Below are 18,288 nucleotides of genomic sequence, written 5' to 3'. Positions count from 1 at the left end.
TTACTGCTGCTCCTGCTGCTCCGCCCCCCCCCCCCCGCGCGGCTGTTGGGTTTGCTGCTGCTGAGGGCGTGATTGCAGCTGCGGCTGCGGCTGCTCTGACCTGCCATCCCGCGAGCTATAGCTCAGGGTCATGGAGGACGTAGTGCTCGACCTCGCCCTAGGACGCTTCGGTTGGAGGAGCTCGAGATCAACCATGTTATCGTCTTGGTCGGCTTCCCCTTTTAAACTGTTCGGTTCGGCGACCTGCAAGCCGGAAGGGAGAATCTCCGTACCCAAGTCCCTGAAATGATCTCCCTCGATAGTCTCGGTGCCAAGAGGAGGGGCGAGCTCGTATTCGCGAAGTAGCTCGTCCGAAAGTTCAAGAATTTCCGAACTCGACTCTGCAGCCACAAGTTTGCCAAGGATATCAATCTCCTCAGCCGATTAAATCGATTTCTTCCCCCCAAAATCTGCATCAAAGCATGAGCAAGTTAAAACAAGCACTCTCGAAACAAAGGAAAGATTTATGAGAGCTCATATTCTCTTACCAGGGGTCAGTGCGAAGCTACAATTCCTAAGTAGAGAAGGGAAGGGCAAGACACGAAGAACCAACTGGACTTGTAATCACCCACGTTGGACTTCCCCTTCGCTTTACCCTGAAGAAGGGCGGCCTTGTACGGGGAAGGACGAGCCGCCAGGTAATACAACCCGTCCTTGGCATTTTTGAAAGAAAATAAAAATCTTATCAGTTTTGGCGAAGGGAGAGGAAGCTTATTTGTAAGGAATAAGACGGCCAAAGAAGTGAGTTGGGCATACGAATTCGGTGTTAGTTGAAAGGGGGCGAGCTTGACGTCGTTCAAAAGGGCAATAAGGTACGGGGCTACTGGGAACCTAAAACCGGACTCGAGGTGTTGGGGGCTAATAGCTACGAAATTGGTTGGCGGGTAGGCTGCATGGGAGTTCAAAGTAGGGATGTATATTCGGCAGGTCCTGGGGAGACGAAACTCCTGAGCACAAGTCATCACCTCGTGAGGCTTGGCCTTGGATGAGAATCTCTTGAAGACCGCAAGATCAGCACTCCCACCAGCGATCTTGTAATACCCCAAGAGCCCAGAGAAGTTAGTATATGTCGAGGATAGTGTAAGAAAGAAAACAACACCAGCTGGATACCTTTTGGGCTGAATGTTGGCAAAGAACTCCCAAGTTAAGCGTGCTTAACCTGGGGTAATCCAGGGATGGGTGACCCCCCTGGGAAGTTCGTGTAGGCCCATCAGGGTAAGTTGTTCCAGTTCTTCCTATCGCTCGAGCGGGATGTTACAAGTGGTATCAGAGCCGACCCCCTAGCCTCTGAGCGCAGTGGTGGGGCAAACCTCAACAAGGAGCCTGAGTCCCAAGGGGTGTGTGTGTAGGCCCCTATGGGGGGTGCGTGTAGGCACCTTAGGCGAATCCCACATCGGCCATGCATCGGGGGAGATCTGGGACCAGTTGTAAGGTCGCATGACGAGGACGTCATGTGCTCAAGGGGGGGAGAATGTAATACCCCGAGAGCCCAAAGAAGTTTGTATATGTCGAGGATAGTGTAAGAAAAGAAACAACACCAGCTGGATACCTTTTGGGCTGAATGTTGGCAAAGAACTCCCAAGTTAAGCGTGCTTAACCTGGGGTAATCCAGGGATGGATGACCCCCCTGGGAAGTTCGTGTAGGCCCATCAGGGTAAGTTGTTCCGGTTCTTCCTATCGCTCGAGCGGGATGTTACAGATCTGATCTTGAACCTTCAGCTCGGTTTCCAGAGAGGTCGGGACGGCGACCTCCCTACACCCCGAGCTCGCACCCTCAAGATTTTGGCCCTCCATAATGAGACAATCTTCAGAGTTCGAAGTGTCGTTTTCTCCTACGATATAATTGTAGCGCTTTTGACTTGAATTTCCACGGTGTTGGTCGGACATCTACAAAGGAAAAGAGAGAACAGTCAGGTCGCAAGTCGCGAACTAGACCTCAAGAATCTAGAAAAAACCCTAAAAAAACATCCCCTAGGTCTTCCAGGCCGAGCGCTTCGCAAAGGGGTACTGCCTAGGGCGGAGGGGCTGCAGCCGCAAGCCCAGTGTTCCATGAAAACCTAATCCTAAGGTCATTGGGCCCAAAGGCCCAGCAAACGCCAAACTAAATCGTGCTGTTTCTCCAAAAATGAGAACGACATCAATCGACGAAGCCAGAGAAACCACCGACGGCTAACCAACGGTGGACGGCCTCACAAGAAGAAAAAGAAAGTCACGACAAACTTACCTAAAAGCTGCGCCTGACGTCTGAATGGAGACTCGTACCAAGCACCGGACAAGAACGGCAGACATCTGAAAGCACGGTGATAATGGAGGCCTCGAGAGAGGAAAGAGAAAGCAGGGAGGCAAAGGTTTGAGGGAGTTTCAAAATAGCGTGAAAGAAGAAGCGGGTGGACACTCCCCACTATTTATACTGATGGCCTGGTCCATCCCAACCGTCGGATCAAATGACGACTTATCACATGCTCCGCATCCAGCGGCCTCACAACAGCTTGTGGGTCCCACAGGCGTAATCATGCGCAGAAATGGGGGGATGCGCATTAAATGCGCTGCCGACAAAGCGTGCTGCGTGGAACGACGAGACTTAAAGTAATTGGCCAGAAGTCGGAGGGATGGAAAAACAGCTGGCACGCGTCAGTTCCCAGCGCGAAGATCGCGCCGCGAACTGGGGGGCTTATGTTATATGTATTTCCCGCATCACCCCGCATGGGCCAGACTCTGTCCGATAGACCGGCCCAATCACCCAAGGCCAAGAAGGCCCGGACGGCCTAGTCAAGGAAAGTCCAGCCTCCACCAAAAATCCAGAACTCGTAAAGCGAGCATATGGCGAGCTCCCGATAATCCCCCAACGAGCTCCAGGCAATCGACTAACGAGCTCCTGAAATATCCTCCAGATCGCTGGACCATCCAGGTCCCCGGCCTAAAACCTCCAGCTTGCATGAGTGGCAAAGCTGCTGAGAAGTCAGAGGTAGGGTCCGATCACTTTATCTGTAACAGCCCATGCCCCTCGTAATGAGGATCCCACTCCCGGTCTTGTGAAGGCGATAAGAACTGTTTGTCCCCCATTATACAATCACTATATTTTTATATGTTATCTGAATTGTAAAAGCCCTTCAGTATAAATGAGAGTCAAAGAGACCATGAGGGGCAGGGACAGGAGGAATAATCAGATACCGCCACTCTGAGAGAATAATCAGACTGCGGTCGTGGACTAGGCATCGTTCTGGCCGAACCACGTAAAGATTCTGGTGTACACGCTTGGAATTTTGGGGGGTTTTCCCTTTCTTCTAGATATTTTTGGATTGACTCACCGCGGCCCAAAACGAATCACGGTCGGCCGAAATTGAACGTCGACATTTTGGCGCTAGAGGAAGGGCACGCTCTGATCAATAGCCATGGCTAGAGGAAGGAATACTCAAAGTTCCGAGGCGGCGGTCGACCAACTGAAAATCACCACGATCGACCACAAGACTTACCACGAGACCATGAGGGCTGAATTGGGCGGCCAAGCGGACATCCATGGGTGTGCGCTTGCCGCGCTGCCCATCCACACTGCTATCGCCCAAGACGCGCAGCCCATCTGCAACCCACGCGAGGCTATCGTGCAAGTCGCGAGATCTACGCGTGGCTAGCGTGTAAGCAACAACCCAACGAGTTTGGGGGCACTTAAGGCTAAGGGTAACCTTAGTGCAATCGTTGCACTAGAAAACAAAATAAAATATTAAAGAAATAAAAATTTGTTTTCTTTTCTTTAATAAATTATGGTGTTTTTATTTTCGTCTATACCTCAATTTTTCTAAAATTAAAATTTCAAAATCAAAGGAGTTTGATTTGTAATCAAAGTGTTTTATTAAGTTAAAATTTTATTCTAAAAAAACATAAATCTTAATTTGTTTAGGATTTAATTATAAATTGATTTTATGCCAAATTAATTCCTTGATTAATTTTTTTTTATCAAGTATAATGTTTAATTCCTTGTGATGTATGTGATTAAATTATTATGGATGGTTATCCATTATGGACCAATGTGATTGGATGAACAATTTATTCATGTTTTCATGAAAATCATCCAAAACCAAAGTGTAAAACTGTAACGACCCGATTAATTGAAATTTAATGGCATTTTTGGATGAAAATGAGCAATTATTTTTTATTAATTGAGGAGGGAGAGGTCTCGAGATCGAACCTGTAGCCAAACAAGTTCAAAGCTGGATTTATGTAAAAAAAACAAAAAAAAATTCAGAGCAGCCTAGCTAGCGCCAGGCCCAGGCACACGCGCCATGCGGGCCACACGCAAGCGGCCGCACGACCGTGAGGCCAAGCACGGCCAAGTGCGCCAAGTAGGGCCCTGCGCGGCCTTGCTGCGCGACCACGTGGCTACCTCCTACAGCCACGCGTCTAGCCTATTTTTGGTCCCCCCCAAAAAAGTAAAATTTCTCCCATATGCCCTACCACCTCTCCTACCCCCCTTGGCCTATAAATAGGCCATTGATGCTTGAGTGAATGGGAGTTTGGAGGGAGGGAGAGAAGGTGGATTCTTGTTGGTTTGGGCTTCGGTTGAGTCACCAACGACCCCAGTACGCTGCAAAATTAAGGAAAATAATTAAGGCAAGTTCTCTTCCTAGTTTTTGCAAGTTCTTATTCCTATCTTGCAAGTTCAGTTCTCCCTCTTCTCAAGTTCATGTTTTTAATTTGCAAGTTCTTATTCCTATTAAGGCAAGTTCTTCTTCTTCTTCTTTGTTCCACTTAAGAGGCAAGATCTCAGTCTTTCTATTAATGAGCAAGTTCTTATCCCTACCTTGCATGTTATTTTCCTATTTTACAAGTTATCTCCATTTGTTAGTAAATTATTTCATGATTTACATTTATACCTATTGAATCTCAAATAGGGTTTTGTATCACCCTATCTTTTCTTGTGAATGATGCTTTATTGTGGGCATGAAAGGGTTTGATGTTGTCTTGCATGAATGCTCCCCTACTGTGCATATTGCTTCGTTAATTGCATGTCAGTTATATATGAGAAGTTATTACAAATATGCATGTTATGATAATGCATGGAGCATATACATGAAAATGGTTTTTAAAAATATGTAAAGGTCTCATGATGCGCACAGCGGACGAGTCCGCAGGATATATCCGCAGAGAAAGTGTTGAGCTCAAAGTTGGACTTCGGTCCCAAGTTTATGTTATGGACTTCGATCCCAAATTTATGTTACGAACTTCGATCCCAAGGTTTTGGACTTCGGTCCCATGTTTATAGTTCTCAAAAGTTCTGCATATGAGCATGGATGCATGTTTCATCATTTTATCATGTGAAAGTACCTTAAATGGTATTTATGTCTCTTTTTCTTCTTGATACCCATGACTCTTATGCTCGCTTTCTTCCAGTTATACTTGTTGGGCCTTATGGCTCATGTTTGCTTGTATCATTCCAAGTAAAGGTAGAGCTAAAGTAGAGTGTAAGCCAAGTGAATCAGGATCCATGGGGTAGCAGTGTGTATAAAGCCGTCTCAATCAAAGGTCATTGGGGGTGTTTTGTGTTGAGTAATATTAAATTATGCTTGTTTATGTTTTACATTGTACTCCTGAGGGGATATGGTGGGTTTATGGACCCTGATGTGGTGTGTAATATTGATTTGCCCTTGTTTATGTGAGCATGAGGACACTATTGTATTTGTTTATGAGTAAGAATGTATGAGTGTGGCTTCCGTTGTCAATATAAAGGAGGATGTGTAATGTTTCTAATTGGTTTGGCAATTATGTCATCTTGTTGTGGGTTCTTAGTTTGGGGTGCCTACAAAAACCATGAGAATAGTCTAAAAATCAAAGCGCAAAAAATTGAGAATAGTTAACAAACTCAAAACACAAAAGTGTGAGAACAATCTAAAAATCGAAATGTAAAAGCGTGAAAATGATATAAAAAGCCAAGCACAAAAGCATAAGAATGGTTCAAAAATCGAAGCATAAAAGTATGAGAACACTCCAAAAACTAAAGCGTAAAAGTGTGAGAATAGTCTAAAAATTGAAGCACAAAAGCATAAGAATGGTCTAAAAACTAAAGCACAAAAGCATGGGAAGGGTCCAAAAACCAAAGTGCAAAAGCGTGTAAACGATCCAAAAATCAAAGTGCAAAAGTGTGAGAATGATCTAAAAATTGAAACACAAAAGTATGAGAACGGTCCAAAGAACTGAAGCGTAAAAGTATGAGAAGGATTCAAAAATTGAAGTTTAAAAGTGTGAGAACAATCCCAAAACTAAAGGCAAAAGCGTGAGAAGATCCAAAAATAGAAGCGTAAAAGGTGCGAACGGTCCAAAAATCTAAGCACAAAAGCATGAGAACAATCCAAAAATTAAAGCGCAAAAGCTTGAGAATGGTCTAAAAATCGAAGCGTAAAAGTGTGAAAACGATCTAAGAACCGAAACGTATAAAGTATGAGAACAATCCTAAAATTAAAAATGCAAATATCGTAAGAATGATAGAAGGAAAACCTAGCATCAAAAGTGAAAAATGCATGAGATCGATCAAAATAAAAACCAAAAACATGAGAATGATCTAGTTAGGATAACCCAAAATCTAATGTGATAAATACGTAAGAATGATCTAGAATAATCTAGAATAATCTAGAGCCAAAAGCACAAAATGCCTGAGACCAAATTAAAACTAAAAGTCCAAGAACGCGAGAATGATCTAGGGTCTATTATCCATAAAGGATTGAAGAGAAAGCATGACACCCTTCTTCTAAGTAAAAAATGAAGTCAAAACAAGAACAAATCGAAAGGCATAACGCGTGAGAATAACATAGAAAGTCAAAACGCAAAAAACACAAGAACAATCTAAGGCAAACCTAGCATCAAAAGTATGAAAATGCACGAACACGATTGAAGGACCATCATCAAAAGGGGATTATGAGGACCAATGAACACAAATTACAAGAACCCTTTGATAGAGCGAAGTCATTCCAAATGATTGGGGAGTAAACCCTAACTCAAGAAGGGAATAACATAGAAAGAAATGAAAAGAGAAAATCATTTTGTGGCATTCGAAGCAAAAAGATATAAAGTTTACTCAGCTGAGCTGGAAGAATCTCCATATTGGAAATCAGGCAAGAGCTCCAAAAAAACCTTATGGTCCTAAATGGTAAAACTCTCAGCAACTGACTAAGCTACTCTTCATAAAAAAAAACTTTTGAGACAAAGGGATGTTGGAATCAATATATAAAGCAATTTGACCAATGAAGAAATCCCAAAAAAATTACAGCCATCAAATAAAAAGGAAATAAGGGTAGGCCATAACACATTCTACTATTCCCTCTAAAAAACTCGAATGAAATAGTGCAGAACAATTAATGTGTTATAGGCAAAAGATCAAAAAAACCTAAAAGCCCAAAATAACTTTTTGAGCTAAATAAGTGTAATTTTCCCTTAATAGAGGGGGTCTCGAACAAAGTGCAAACAAGATAACTTCGACATTCAAAAATTCCTCCGAGAGTTCCATAAAACAGATAAACATTATCGATAAATATCCTAATTATAATGGATTTTGAAATGTTAGGATAAACGTTATTTATAGGAATCCTAATCCTAGTGGACCTCAGAATATTATAATAAATATTATTTGAAAGAATCTTAATTCTAGGGATTTGAAAAAGCTCTATATTGCTTTATACATAGATGAGCCCTCATTCCAAAAGGGTATGTCTCTGATACTAGTTTCAATACAGTTTTAAAGTTTTTATTATCTAAGTTAAGCATTGGAGTGTTTATGCGATGACTTTCCTATGCCCTCAAATTGTTCTTTTTCTTGTAGAATCCAAATGATTTGACGATGACATTTTCACTTAATAAATTTATTGTTATATTCTAGCAACAACAAATTTCAAATAGAATTAAAATTCAGTAAAAATAAAATTAAGTAAATACTTAGACCATATTATCTTTTACAATTCATTCAGTAAAGAACATTTCAAAATTAATTTTAATTTTTAAATGTTAATGCCATAAAATAAATAATATCAAGTTTTATATTTTTTATTGTAGAAGAAATTTAATTATTACTCAGCAAAAAATTAATAAAAATGTAAAGTTCCAAAATAGGATTCTATACATTCTAGATCTGTAACATATATATAAACATGACATTTTATCATTTAAGAAAGTTATGACTCAAAGAAGATGTGAACTAAGATAATGTTAAAATATAGCTTTAATAAGTAGATTTTGAAAGATGATAGAGAAAAAGATGATGAGAAAATCTAAAGGAATATAAATAGAATATGAAAGGATATGTGTGGAATTAAAATAAAGAGAAAAACATGTTCAGTGGCCTTGAAGTTTAGACAAAGTAGGTGGTATTTTTGGAGTTTTAAAAATAATAACTTCTCTTAATTTTACAAAACTTTGTTGCACGAACGGGCATGACATTATTTAACTCTATTTAATTTTTTTAAAATAATTAAAATGTCCTCATCTTCTCTGCTCTTTTCCACTGTCTAATTTCTCTCTCTCCCTCCCTCCCTTTCTTGATTAACAGTTTCTCCTTCTCTTCTCCAACAATAGCAGTAAACATCAACAATAGACTTTCTCCTCTCTTTTTCACTCTCTCTCCTCTCTCCTTCCTCACTAGGTTTAGATAACCTGGTGAGGTCACCAGGTTATCTAGACCTATTGTGTGAATTCTACAGTTTAATCTCTTGAGGTCACCATTCCTTCACCACTTCCTTCTCTTTTTCATCTGAAATATTAGATAAAATAAACATCATGAATAGGAAATAGTCACACGAAAGATGATTGAAAACTTGTTAGAGGAGGTTTTGATGGGAATCAAAGATTCATTCTTCCTGACCATCTTAAGATTAGATTTTTGAAAGATGTTTTCTGAACTGGGAAAAATAAGCATTAGGATTAGTGTGGTTAGAGTGTAGGGAGTGAGCCATTTGGCTTTTAACATACTTGAATTTTCTCCAAGTTAGGAAGGGTAAACTCTATTTGGCTACCTCTGATGTAAGGAGACGATCTCTAGAGATCGTTGATGACCTTTATTGACAAATATGAATGGCTAAGTTTGATGAATCCTTTGAAGGATTTGGTTGATATATATAACGACTTCAAACTCTATATGAAATCAATATGACTCATACCTAGGTTGCATGAAAATGAAAATAGAAAATGAATACGATATGAAACGAAAATGAAAAAATATCATTCTTTTAAAAAAAGTAAGAAATAGAAATGTGGGGAAAAGTATAAATAAAAAAATATAGAAGTTTTTATAAATATAATTTTTAATATAAAAATTATAAAAAAAATAATTATTCAATCTAAAAATAAACATAAGTTCTATAATGTATTCAAACAAATTCTAGAAAAAAATTAAAAATTTCATCTCTATTTGCAAAGTTTCTCTAATTCTATAAACAAAATTCTAAATCGATATTTTCCTAATATAACTAAACAGCCATGAAAGTTTCTCTAATTACAAAAGTAGATCAGAAATGTTTCTTGGTATTTTGGAAAGGTAATGTCGAAACGGCTCATTCAAGAAGTTTTTGTGCATCATAGACTCATACTTTGCTATACTAAGGATAAGATTTTAAGAGTTTAAGAAAATTTAGACGAGTCGTTTCGATCAACAAATTCTCTCTCAATAAGAAGGTAAATGAAAAAATATGTTTCAAAGACAAAAAGCCTACCAACATTATAGGAGAGAGACTTTCCCATCTTGATTTTCATGTTGCCTTGGGTTGCAAAACCCTAGTGCAATCTTAGCATCGTCGGTGTTCTACAACCCCAACTTTGCTAGGGTTTATTTATAGAAAAAAAAAAACACATTCCTAGGGTTTACCTACAGGATGTTGTTGGATATCTTTTTAAAAAAATTCATATAAATTTAATCTATGTATACATATACATATAACATTTATATATAATATTTTCATAGAAACTAATTAGATATATTTTTATGAAAGTATAGTTGAGAATAGATTTTTTAAATACATTTTTATTTAATAAAATTTAGGCCAAAAGACAATTTTCTCAATGCTATAAGCCAATGGTCAGTTCCATACCTGTAACGTTTTCAGAATTAGTTGAACTCTAACTTTAAAATGAGTGTTAATATATGTTACTGATGTGGATAATGGCATATCTAGTAGAGTTCTTTTTATGGAGAAATCAGGATCTCATGTTGAGATTTAGGGGGATATACAAAATCGAGAAGAAATAAAACAAAAGAAAGATCTAAGGTGACTTAGTTTCTTAATAGATTCATGTCCACAATGCCCAAAAGATATTCATCAATCACCAAATATACAGTTTTTGAATAAAGAAATTGAAATCCCCTTCAATACCAAGAAATACCAATTACATCATCTCTCAAATGAAAAATGCCATTGGTATTCCATGAGTTACACCATAGACTACATAATGTAGTTAAAATGTCCAAAATACTTCTCATCCAAAGTGATTAAGTGAGGTGGTGAGGCGACATGAAGCGGTAAGACGCATGACTAAAATACCTCTCACCTAAGACGGTGAGATGCTGAGGCACGAGGAGTATTTTTATCATTTATAATACATTATATAATCTATGGCGTAGCCCATAGAGTACTTATAGCATGATCCCTCTCACATAACCTTGATTCACTCTTGAAATGCAGTACACAAAGGCCTGTGTAAACCTATTACAGGCAACAACTCTTTTGGTTCATTTTTTTATTTTTTGTTTTTTACTTAGAATTAGTTTCCCAAATTATTTTCTTGGCAAAAATCATTATATCTTAGTATTTAAAATTTGAGAAATTATGCCACAGTTACCAAAATAAAGTTGTTTGACGATGAAATTCAATGGTGAACTTGGTAAACCTCAAGTTCATCATCCCACCCACCCCCGCTAACATTGCAAAATTGATTATGAAATAGTAAAGCAACAAAAAAATAGATATAGATCAACTTTATTATTTGTCTATTATTGGCCTTATTTAAAGGAGACATTAATATCATAAATTAAAAAAATAAAAAAAAAACAATTCATGAGCAGCCTTGCTCTCTAAATTACCCTTCTCAACTGACCTTGTTGGTGCTAATTTCAGCAGGAGCCAAAACACACCTACAAACACTCCTATTGCATATTGCAATCTGAGCTTTGGGGCAAGGAAAATGTTTGCAGTCTTCTATTTTAGTGCAAAATAGATCTCTATTTGTCCATCCATGGTAAAGGTGTCAAAAGGACTATTCAAAAGGGGCCGGGCCAAGCCAAGCCCCATAGGGGGGCCGGGCCGGGCCAAAGAAATTGGGCCTACTGCCCGGCCCATCTAAGGGCCCGGCCCGTGGCCCGTTGGGCAGGGCCCAGGAGGCCCTTACTCATTTTTTTTTTTAATTTTGTTATTTTTTAATAATTATTGATATTAGATACTAAAAAATTTAATTTCGTAATATATATAAATAATAACCATTAATTTATTTATAATTTTTAAATTAAATTTTTTATATATTTAAATTATAAATAAACATTCTTCTTTTTATATGTACATTATTTTTTATATCAATTCACAAGAAAATTTATAAGACATACAGAATTTTGAAATATAAAATGATGAAATAATATTTAAAATTTAAGAATTAAGATAAAAAATATTTTAAAAAGAAAAAAATTAATTTTTATATATGTATTATTTAGATATTTATATATGTATATATTATATGTATTATTTTTAAAAAAATTATTTAAAAAAAAAAGAAAAAAAAAGTCGGGCGCAGCCCGCTAGGCCCTATGGGCTAAGAGTCCGGCCCAGCCCCCTTGTAAGGGGTCGTGGATTGGGCCCGACCCTATCCATGGCAAAAGGGCCTGGCCCGACCCTTTTAAAAAGCCCGTGGGTTGACTTGGGCCAGGCCAGCCCTTTTGACATCTTCCTAACACCTCTCGCATTGGAGAACCTACAAAAAATAAAACTAAATCTTAGTTTGTTACAATTTCAATTTTGGACCGTCTTTTGTTGCTCTGTTGGTTTCAACCATAAATGCTAATGTGGGTGCTACCTCGGTAGCCACGTCCGCCTAGAAGAGATATATTTTGCACATATAAAAAATTAAACTAAAACTATAGTTTTATTTAAAAATTAATAAGACTAACTGGAGCAGCCGGCACGCTGACTACGCAACCACGGCCACTGGGGCTTGCTGAACCCCCATCGGCAATGGAGGTTTTGCTACCCTTCTGTACTTCTCTCTCTCTGTCTCCGAACCACCATGGTCTATGGCAGTGACACCAATGGATCGAAAAAGGAGCGACGGATAAGTGATTGACAGCAATTGGAAACTGCAACAGACCATGAAGATGGGAAAGGGTGGTGAAGACAGCGGCGATGAGATTCTTCGTCTCCGGCTGTGATGGCGAGACCAACAGTAAAGGTGTGCATTCGATCCGTTACAACTGAAAATTCAAACAAATTCAAGCACTTTCGAGTCCTAAAAGACCGAGGACTTTGGTTCAAGGTCAGTTTCAAGTCCTAAAAGACCGAACCAAACTGAAACATATGAACTGAAATGAAAAAAGCTCCGAGCCGATAGATACTCGAACTGAACTCCCATTTCTATTCAATTGTGCAAAAAACCGAGGACTTTGGTTCGAGGTCAGTTTCCAGTCCTAAAAGACCGAACCAAACTGTGAAACATATGAATTGAAATGAAAAAAGCTCCGAGAACTGAACTGCCATTTTGAACCGAGCATACCTACTGTTCTTGTTTTAGGCCCTCAGCCCCTCAATTAGATCAGTTCACTATATTTAGCCCAAACCCTTAACCCTTACCTTACTTTGTTTTCTTCTCTGCGCCGCTCCTCTCACTGTCATCTTCTTCAGTTCATTTAATCGTCTTCTTCATACTCAGTTCGCTTTCTCGTCAACCCGCAGCTACTACTCTCGTATTCTTGAGTTCATGTTCTCATCAAAAGAATTGATGCAGCGATTACTAACTCTGAACTTCTTTGCCGTAGGATCTAGTATTTTATTGTCTTATTGTATTTACAGGACCGTTTAGTAGCTGAATTTGGCGAATATTTAACAGCTTCTGAATTTTTTCTGTTTAAATTTTGGTTTCAAAGCAAAAAGGAAAAAAATAAATTTTTTGAACAACCGAACCAAAAAAAAAAAACACTAATCGGTCGGTTTGGTTTCACTTCATACACACCCCTAACAAAAATGAATCAACGAAGGCATGTGTGATTGGCAACTACATGGACATGAAACAATTACTAAAACATGGCGCTCCACTACGTGGAGAAGCCAACGAAGAGTGACAAGAGAGGCTTTCAGGTAACAAATAACTAGCGATGGGGGTATAGTAGTGTAGAATAATTTAATTAAACAACAAATTAAATCGTATGAATGAAATAGAATACACAAAATAGACAAAAGATTATGAACATATATGTGTTCGCCATAAAATAAGATTATGAACGATTCGATCTTACGCTAATATGAACGCAAATCTCAAATTAAAATAAATCTTTGGCCGACCAAATCTTCCTCCCACTACTTTTCAAACAGTCAACTTCTCAATGGGACAAGTTATGTTGCACGGAAACACCTTATAGGTGCCGTTTCCCTGTTTTTGAAACGTTTTGGAAATGTTTCCTATTCTCATTTCGGACTCTATTTATGCCTATTTTTTTAGAAAAACGTCCGTTTCCACATTTCCGTTTCCTATCGAAAACGTTTCTCGTTTCTATTTCCGTTTCCGTGCAACATAGGGGACAAGCATACAAAAGTTGAGCACATAAAACCCTAATCTAACATTACTATTTAAAGTAGTAGAAAGAGGAATTAGCCCTAAATAAAATATTTATCCAAGATCAAAAATTAAAAACTTCAAGTAAATTTTTAATTAGCATTGAAAAATCTATACTTTCTCACATTTAGGAGTTTTAATTTATATTTATATTTATAATTTATAAATAAATATATAATATAATAAATAATTTTATTTTAATAATTAATCAATCACTACCTTTAATTTAATGTAAGACTAATGCATTTGTTTTTCAATACCAATTAAGATTTAAGATATTGTATTTTCAAGATTAATATATGATTTTTTTAATATTAATTAAAATTTAACTTTCAAATTTATTATGATTATACCTCCGTTACATCGCACGAGTGAACACTAGTTACTATTTAAAGTATTAGAAAAAGAAATTAGCTGTAAATAAAATATTTATCCAATAACTCTCTCATTACGAGTTAATTAGATAATGACCTATACTCTGCCAACACTTAAATTCAAAATTAATGTACATATGTCACTAACAATTAGATGGACCACTATCAATAACGAATATCTCATGCATTTCTCGTAAAAGATAATTGACCATATTATCAACTTAATTAATTTTAACAAAATAAAATATTTTTCAATTAATAGTAGAGCACAAAAAATTATTTCCAACAAGTAGAACCCATCAATGGGGTTTGAAGACAATCTCCTGGGGGTTGCATAACTCTAGATTTGATCGAGCCCAAAACGAATGAAAAAGTTCGATTGAACTCAATGATCCTTCAACAAGTTGCGAACAACAGTCATTAATGATGTCTCATTGAGCGTTTGTAATTTTGTTTATTATGATTTCTTATAATAATAGTGAGAAATGTGCATTTTGGGAATTTAGAAATATTAACAAGCATTCATTAATGGCAAGGGGTAAGCCATCCACACATCTATAAAATTCAAAGGAGGTAAGTGTAATTTTTAAAAACACAAAAGTACTCGATGCATTTAATTAAATCTCGAGAATGATTTATGAAATTTATCCTTAATTAAAAGACAACCAGCCACTTTTTTTCTTTTTAAAAATGCTACTGACTCCTTTGAGGTTTGTTGTCGTGCATTACATATCCCTTCTTGTTAAGTAATGGCACTACTATTAGCGACAATCGCTAGAAAGAAAATAATAGAAGAAAAGGAAAAAGAAAGAGAATGGATAGTGTCGATGTTTGGAATCAGTCGACCGTGATTCATTTGCTCGCAGTAGTTAAAGTAAAACACGATTTCAATGAAAAATAAAGGAAGAGGAAGTACTCAGAAATTTTTACGTGATTCGGCTTGAACGGTGCTTAGTTCACGACTGTTCCTCTAGTTATTTTGGTAGAGTGATAGAATATTATTATTCGTCCTTTACAGTGGTTTTTCAACCCCTATTTATAATGTGGGGTGTTTATAATTTGAATAATCTATCAAATAGGAAGATAAGATCACGTTAATTGAGTGCCCTTATCAGTTCCCCATAGTCAAGAACGGATTCCGCTTTTGTAGGGATTTGATTTATTTTGAATTAGGAATGTTGACTTTTTCTCTGTCAGGCTGTGATGGGTTTCCAATAAGCCCGCGAATGTTGCGTGAGCGAGCTAAGTAAGCTCGCGGGAAGCTGGGCATGCTACTTGCTGCTCACACCATTCTGCGGCCTGAATTTGGCGCAGCGACCTATGATTTCTATTCACCTTGGGCTGATCGGGTTTCGGATGATCGGGTTGGCCTTTTGGGCCGTTTTTGGCCCACCCAATGCGGTCTAAAAATACACATAACAGATAGATAAAGATGTTGGGATCTCACATGGTTTTGTAGGTTTTTTAAAAATTTTACATCATATATACGCAACGGAATCAAATAAAACCATATGAGGGTTGGGTGTTTAAGCAATGTACATTATCCATTGAATGCTAAAACTGAATAATTTGGTTACGTATCTTTTTGAGGATTCAAAGAATAAAGTATAAGACACTCTACAAGCGGACCTAGTTTTTCTTAAGTGTGAAGGGTCTAACTAGTTCACACCTAGCTAGCCATTCTTTTCTACCCATATAACTTGGTGGTTAATTTTTTCAGGTGGCCAATTGCTCTCTCTGCTATTTCTTATATCTCTAGCAGATCGATCTCTTCTCTTGGTGTCTCTACTAGTTCTCTAGCGGTTTCAGAAATCTTTTCCCATTTTGGATTTGGTTCTTTGATGTACCCATTGGTTAGTCCATTCATGTTCTTTTTGGTTCATCTGGGAAGCTCTTTGCAGGTGAGAGCTATAATTGTCTTTGGCTTTTGGGCAGTTTCTGTTAGCGTTAGTCTTTTATTTTTTTTTCTTTGCAAGTTTTGACCGTCTCCAGCCTGAACCTATAGCCAATTTCAAGAGCTCATTGTCTCAGGGCCCATGATTTTGCCATATTTAGGGGCCCATAAATTTGAAATAAAATTATTATTTTGCCCTTTTGTCAAAATAACAATTTTGCCCTCATATAAATCTCTCCTCAATCCTCCCCCCCAAAAAAATCTGTTGAACGCTGATACGAAAATCTCTAGCGAACAACTCGATTATATAAATTTGATTAATATTTTTACTTCTAAAACTACAAGAAGAATAATTTTTAATTGATCAATTATAAATTTTTTAATTTTATTCTGATATAGTATGAATATTTTTTTATATTTTATTATGAAAAATAAATTTTGAATGTACACTATGATTTGGGAGCCCATTCTTTACATTTCGACCCAGGGCCCCGAAATTTCAGGTACGACACTGACTGTCCCTATGCTTCAACGTGGATTCTTTGCTTTGGGGCTCCTCTCTTGTTTATTCTGCTCTAGAAACCATTCTTCTAGAGGCTTCCTCTATCCTATGTCATTTCAATTTTTTGGGTTGGGTTGTAGTGCTTTGATTTCGAGTTGCTTGCTGGTACGGAGGTTCGGGTGCTTTGTTTCATGTTGGCCTTTGTTCATGTTGTTTCTTGTGTGATATCCTTATATCCTTATTTTAATAATATTTCTCACTTTAAAAAAAAAAAAAAACAACTCACAGATTCAACTACTTATAAGATAAAGCATCAATTTTATGTAAAATTTCCCAAACACTTCAACGATTAAAACCAGCACCTCTGGAGCTAAGCCAACTGACGACATTAATTGAGTCCAATTCCACAATGGTTGGTAAGCCTTTCTTTCCCAACTTTTTATAGGAAACAAATATTTGGGTTTCTAGGAAATTTTAGATAATAGTTGAGAAACCTATTATAAGCAACAATTCTACGTTTTTTCCTTTTTTTTTTTTTGTTTACTTAGAATTAGTTTCCCAATTTGTTTTCTCGTGAAAATCATTATATCTGATTATTTGAAATTTGAGACATTATCCAACAGTTACCAAAATAAAGTTGTTCAATGATTAAATTCGATGGTGTAAAAAGTTCCAGTCCACCAATGCACACACCAACGTCCCCAAATTAATTATGAAATAGTAAAGCAAAAGGAAAAAGAATAGATATAGAGAAACTTTGTTATTTGTCTGTTATTGAACTTATTTAAAGGAAACATTAATATATAAGAAAAAACTCATGAGGGGCCTCGTTCTCTAACTATGAGCCTTCGGAACACACCGACAGTCACCTCTATCACATATTGCCATCTGGCCTTTAGGGCATTTAAATTGTTTGCAATCTTCTATTTTAGTGCAAAACATATTAATAGCACGATCTCCGTCTCCTAACACCACCTGCATCAAACAGCCTGCAAAAACTCATGGGTCATTAGGATTAATAAAAGTAGTGTTGCGTGAATCAAACAGTGTGTGTTTGTGTGGAGAGAGAGAGAGAGAGAGAGAGAGAATCAAACAGTGTGTGTTTGTGTGGAGAGAGAGAGAGAGAGAGAGAATCAAACAGTGTGTGTTTGTGTGGGGAGAGAGAGAGAGAGAGAGAGAGAGATACCGGAGCTAGAGAGCAAAATGATGACCAAGAAAACCACCGGAAAAGAAGGCTTCCCCATGCCTTGGTCTTATGGCTGCAAGAAACAAGAGGTAGTTGATTGCTTTGCATTGCTAGAGAGCTCCCCCTTTATAGATTGGGAGAGGGCACTAACAACCTCATTCATTACAATCATTAATGACATTGTAGGATTAAAATTTTGAATTCTCTATGAATTACAACCTCATCCATTACCACCATTAATGACCATATAGTTTGTTTGGAACCAATTCTTATAGAATTGGAATTCTAATTCCATTTCTAGAGAGTTCCAATTTTGAATTCTGGTGTTTCATAAGGAAAAGTCTATTAAAAAAGTTTGAAAGCCCAAAATCAATTTTTGAGCTAAAAAGATGTAATTTTTCCCTAATCGAGGGGATTTCAAACAAAGTGCAAACAAAATAATTCTGACATCAAAAAATCCCTTCAAGACTTACAAAAAAGATAAATATTATCTACAAGGATCTTAATTCTAATG

General features: G+C 37.4%; 1 protein-coding gene across 1 annotated transcript in view; it reads right to left on the bottom strand.

The window, feature by feature from the left end:
- Positions 1–17,335: 17,335 nt before the first annotated feature.
- LOC127811201 (pentatricopeptide repeat-containing protein At5g55840) overlaps positions 17,336–18,288 on the bottom strand; it is a 119,863-nt gene continuing 118,910 nt past the window's right edge. The window contains exon 10 of the mRNA XM_052350909.1: positions 17,336–17,577. The gene's annotated coding sequence lies outside the window, so the exon portion shown is untranslated. The remainder of the gene's footprint in view (positions 17,578–18,288) is intronic.

The sequence above is a fragment of the Diospyros lotus genome, chromosome 10 (assembly GCF_014633365.1).
Source record: "Diospyros lotus cultivar Yz01 chromosome 10, ASM1463336v1, whole genome shotgun sequence".
Lineage (NCBI taxonomy): Eukaryota > Viridiplantae > Streptophyta > Magnoliopsida > Ericales > Ebenaceae > Diospyros > Diospyros lotus.
Note: the sequence above shows the minus strand (reverse complement) of the source record. Positions and strands in the feature narration are given on the sequence as shown.